Source organism: Callorhinchus milii, unplaced genomic scaffold, assembly GCF_018977255.1.
Source record: "Callorhinchus milii isolate IMCB2004 unplaced genomic scaffold, IMCB_Cmil_1.0 Scaffold4, whole genome shotgun sequence".
Lineage (NCBI taxonomy): Eukaryota > Metazoa > Chordata > Chondrichthyes > Chimaeriformes > Callorhinchidae > Callorhinchus > Callorhinchus milii.
In genome coordinates, this window is record NW_024704745.1 from 78,925,319 (window position 1) to 78,931,318 (window position 6,000).

The window sequence follows — 6,000 nt, forward strand, 5'->3', positions numbered from 1 at the left end:
ATTATAGACATGAGATCACAGAACATTTCTTCCCACAAAAAAGAATTGATAATTCACTTCCTTGAGAAGACCTTCAGCTGCAGAATTCTTTGGAATGTTTTTATTTGTTGAGGGAAGGAATAAATAAATACTTGGGAGGTAAAGGGCATTAAGGGATATGGAGAAAAGGCAGGGAAATGAGATTAAAAGCTCTGCCGTGATCTAATAAAAAGGATGGAACAGGCTGGAACATACTTTCTTCCTGTTCTTATGTTCTAACAGTGACTGCCAATTTGGCAGTGGAAAACGTGCATTGGCCGAGTTATTGTGCCAGAGAAGCAAAGGAGTGTGTTTAATAGAATCATAGTATCTTACAGCACAGAAGGAGGCCATTCGGCCTATCGTGGCTCTGTTGGCTCTTTGAAAGAGCTACCAACTAGTCCCACTCCCCCCGCACTTATCCCATAGCCTTGCAACTGTTTCCTTTTCAAGTAAATAACCAATTCCCTTTTGAAAACCACTATCGCATCTGCTTCCACCACCCTTTCAGGCAGTGCATTCCAGACCGTAACAACTCTCTTGGAAAAAAAATGCCTACTCCTCTCCACTCTGGTTCTTTTTCCAAATATCTTAAAACTGTGTCCTTTGGTTACCAACCCACCCGCCAGGAGAAACAGTTTGTCCTTAATTTACTCTATCAAAACGCCTCATAATTTTGAACACCTCTATTAAATCTACCCTTAACCTTCTCTGCTCTAAGGAGAACAATCCCAACTTCTCTCGTCTCTCCACATAACTGAAGTCCCTCATCCCTGGCCCTCTCGCATGTGAGGTGAGTGCTATAACCACTACGCTATAGGACTCCCCAATTCTAGAATTAATACAATTGAGGAATTCTAGACTTATGGAGTCCTGTAGCTCAGTGGTTAGAGCACTCGCCTTGCAAACGAGAGGACCTGGGTTCGATTCTCATCCGGGCATAACGTTAGACAAGCTTTCTTACTCCACACGCCTGTTTACCTAGGAGTAAGTAGGAACCAAGTTGTTAGTCAAATGGCAGATTGCTTTTCCGGGTGTAACAATCACTTCAAAAAAAATAATAATTTGGTCGCTCAATCCACGACTGTTTGTGGGACGCTGCTGTGCGCAATTGGCTGCCGAGTTTCGCCCACAAAATATGCAGTCAATTCACTTTAAAACATATTCTGTGAAGTGTTTTGAGACATCTCGAAGACGTGATAAGGCGCTATATCAAATGCAAGGATTATTGTCTTTAATTTTAGTTTTAGGCAGCAGCTAAGATTCGGCTTTAGGACCCAGTGATTGGCGACATGGAGAACCACAGTGATGAAGTGCTTATTTTCTCTCAGACTCCAGAAGACTTTGTACGGCTGATGCTTTTGAAAGCAAAAACAGGTTATCCAAATAGGGAAGCTATATTAAAATTAAAGACATTAATGCTTAAATAAACGCTTGGCAATGTTTGAACTCCTTGCGAATAAAGAGATCATCAACATAGCTGAGGTTCACTTAGTTTAAAGAGACGGTAGTTGTTTTACCTCAGTCATCAGATAATAATAAAATCATAATAATCCTTGCACTTGAATCGGCGCCTTTCAGATCAGGGGGACTTCACGGGGTTTCACTGTAAAGTGAAGTGACTGTGTGTTTTGTGGGCGAACGCGGCAGCCGATTTTGCACACAGCGACATGTCACCAACAGCCATGACGCGAGCGACTCTTTTCTTTTAATAACACCCACCCAGCATTGTACTGTGGCGTCAGTTTAGACAATGTGATTCCAAGTCCCGATGCGGGGCTTGAACCCACAACCTTCTGACTCAGAGGCGAGAGCGCTACAAATTAAGCCAGGCTGACGCCTTTTGAAAAAATGAACGGGCTGAGATGAGGGGGAAATTTCGGGACCCTGAACAGTTGCCCGAACTAATAATTTATGAGCCTGGCAGCCTTGGACATCACTGTATACTTCAACGCCTGCCTTTTCCCTGTTGCAAAATGAACACAGAGGAGTTTTGCTGAGTTCCAAACGCATCTGAGAGGGATTAGGATGGTTGGTCAGGGTATCTGCACTGTCCTTTCATCTGTCAGCTGGTACTGATGGAATACTGACTGCAATAAAGCTCCTTAAATACTGCCGTTGAGACAGTCTTGGCCCAGTGAGGTCGGGTTTACTGAAAAGTGCAGCGATTAAGGATATTGTCGCAAGTTGTTGCAACCAATCGTGCGCACAGCGACATCCATACAAACAGCCCATGAAGTGAATGTAGTTACAGGGACAATGTGCTAAGTGTTAGACATGATTATTCTCATATTTTGGACATTCTTAGCATTCGCTGACAGTGTGTCCACCTTCATGTAGATTTCTCTTTGTTCGGACATGTGAAAGTTTTTTTGTCGAATGGAATGCGCTCTCTCTCTCTCTCTCCCTGGAGGGACACATCCTGTTTACCTAATTCCGAAAGTATTAGGCTCAGGTTGGCAAGAGCCAAGGCTTGGGGACCCCAGAGTGTGCGTTGGGGTAACTGCTGGAGTCTAACCAGCTAAACCCACATAGCTTGGCATTGAGAGCAAGCTTTCCCGCTCCTTGTCCATTTAGGACCACGCTGTACATTAGGGCTTTGGTTTGTAGGGTTAACAGGAGCTGAGTGGGAGGATTCCCTGTCCCCAGTGACTGGTCTGTCCTTCCAGGTCCTGCCGATGAGCCAGGCTATGCTGTGCTGTCATCAGCAGGGTGTGAACACATGTGAAATCTCTTTCAAAGATTTTAACGAGCGATATAGATCTAACCCAGTTAATCAATTCCAGTCAATTAAAACGTTTAGGAGAGACGCAAACAATTGCTGTTCTGACCTTCTGGGGCGACAAATATGAATGCAGTTCAATACTTGACGCAAATGTGATCTGCTTATTCATACTCAGCAGTAGTGCAGAGAAAGGTATTTTTGGCATTTCTTTCATTAGCTGGGGAGACGAACATGTGTCTTGGATAAAAAGTGGAATCTGAATGAGTCCAGCAAAAACATATACCATTTGCACTATCTCCACTAATAGGGGAGTCAGTGACTAGAGGTCACAGATATAAGATGGTCACACGGAGAGCGAAAGGAGAGCAAAAGTATATTTTTTCTTCACACAGAGAGTTGTCACGATGACAAATGCCCTGCCAAGTAAGGTGTAGAACAGAGTCCATTGTGGGTTTCAAGAGGAAAATAATAATAATAATAATCCTTGCATTTGATATAGCGCCTTATCATGTCTTCGAGACGTCTCAACGCACTTCACAGGATATATTGTAAAGTGTAGTGACTGTTTATTTTGTGGGCGAATCGCGGCAGCCAATTGCGCACAGCAGCAGCCCACAAATAGCTGTGGACTGAATGACCAAATTTTTATTATTATAAATAGACAGGTATATGAAGGACAGAGGCTTGAAAGGGTATGGGGATGGGGGTGGGACAATAGGATTGAATGAACACCTTAGTGTGAGAGCCGGCACAGACTTGATGGGCTGGCTGGCCTCCTTCTACCCTGTAATTATCTAAGATAACCCTGCAGCCAAAGCCCTGAAGTGTAGGGTGGTCCTCGCTGGACAAGCAGCGGGAAACCTTGCCAGACAGTGCTCCCAGTGGCAAGCTATGTGGGTTTAGCTGGTTAGACTCCAGCAGTTACCCCAACGCACACTCTGGGGTCCCCCCAAGCCTTGGCTCTTGCTAACCTGCCCCCAATACTTTCTGGAATCAGGTAAGCAGGATGTGTCTCATTCCTGGGAGAGAGAGAGAGAGCATTCCATTCCAACAGTCTATATCTGGGATTTCCATGTGTCGGTGGGATACATGGAATTCTCAGTTTGGTTTGGAAACTCTTAAGCAACGGTGGTGGGTTTCTGTATGTGTCAAACACCTGGCCTGACCAAAGCAAATGGACTAGTCTGAGATTTTCTTTGGAGGAGATTAAATGTTATAGTCATCAACTGTTTCTCTCCTTGGAGAGCTTTAAAAGCGACGGGACAAGGAAAGGTCTGACTCAGAGCATCTTTGACACTCTCCCTCCAGTGTAACATTAACCTCAATTTCGGGAGCTCAGATTGCCGCTATAGCAGCAGAATTGCAGTTCCACTCCACGTTGCCAGGTTCCCCTGCTCTTTGCTGTCTGTCTGACATTTCTGAGTGATGATCACTGACTGAGTTACTCCGCAATTTTCTGGGCATGGAACTATTGCTGGAAACTGGGTTCAGAATCTACCTCCTTCCCCACCATCCACGACCCCCACAGCCTAACACATATAATGTCAAATCCCCTCCCTTAATACTAGCCAAGGAGAACATTTCCTTCTCATATTTCTGTGTTGGATTCAAACCTGGACTTCAGATATATGATAGGTCTGTCTGCATCATCGGCTCCCCATAGTTTCACAGGGGAATCAAGCACCAAGTCACCTTCATTGCTATGCAACAAGGGACCTCTGAACATGCTTTCAATTTTAATTTGAACTTTAAAGATGGTCAGACTGATAGTTGTTTGATGGTAATGCAGCAAATACACTATCTGGCTTAGGTTAATTCAATACTAAAGGCATTAGGTAACTAACCTGCTCTGCTGTGGGTTACACTTCAATGCATGACATTTGTGGCTTCAATACACGGAAACCCACCTAGGTTTACATGTCAAAGTTGGCATTTTTAACTGACGTAAATTCCTTCATCTCTGCCACGGGAATGCATTGCACTATAAATAAGTAATAAATATTAGTAATCTGCTGTGGCTAAAAAAAAAAATCTGTTTTAGATTCAGCTCCCATCAACATCCGAACATCTCAAAGCCCTTCACACATAATTACTGTCAATTACAGTGACCGTGTCTTTGTGGGCAAATGTAACAGCCATTCTGCACAAGGTGAGGTCCCTCAAACACTCCGTGTTCATTGGCAGGTTCAACACATTGGTGCTCAATAGTCACAGAGTGCGTGACCAATTTTACCTGGGGATTGTTGGCCAGGGCACCAGGAGCAACTCCCTTCTCTTTTTGAACAGTCAGAGGTTCGAGTTTCCACTGGGAACAGACAGATGGGACCTCGGTTTAATGTCTCGTATCCAAAGAACGACATCTCTGTCAATTCAACGCTCCACAAAGCATTTCCATGGGAGCATCAGCCTGGACTGCTCAGATCCCTATGTTTTTGAATCAGCTCCCTTAAAAGTAGCAAAGAGGAACATTTCAGTCTCATATTTCTGTGGATTCAACTCAGGCTTTGGGTAAGATAGGTCTGTATTTCAATCCACTGCATCACTCAATTCTCCATTGGCGGTTTTGAACTCACAATCCACTATTTGAAAAGGTATGGAGTTTCTCCTTAAATTCTGGCCACCGATCCTCCACATTAAATTGTCCTATTTGTGACTGGGACCTTTCTCGTGAGTTTACTTTTCGAACAGCGATGCAAGGATTTAATATTGTGGACATTGTTTCCACTTGTTGGTGAAAGTTTCCTTACTCCACACTCCGCTGTTTACCTAGCAGTAAGTAGGAACCTGGTTATTAGTCAATTGTCCTATTACGTTTCCAAGGGTGATAATGCCCCCCAAAAATAATTTAAATAAATAAAAAATAATCTGGTCACTCAATCCATGACTGTTTGTGGGACACTGCTGTGTGCAATTGGCTGCCGCGTTTCACCCACAAAATATACAATCAATTCACTTTACAGTATATTCCTTAAAGCGATTTGAGACATCTCGAAGATGTGATCAGGCGCTATATCGAATGCAATTATTATTATTATTATTATTATCATCATCACTTGGCAGGTGTTCCATGTCCCAACAATTCTCTGAGTGAAATAAATTCCCTTAAGATCTCCATTCACGTTTCTTGTGATTACCTTATAACTATGGTCCCTTGTCACTGATTCCCCTACCAGTGGAACTATTTCCCTATTTACCCTATCAAAACTCCTCATCATTTTGCCCTGGAATTTGGGGTTTGGATATGGTATCGGAAACCA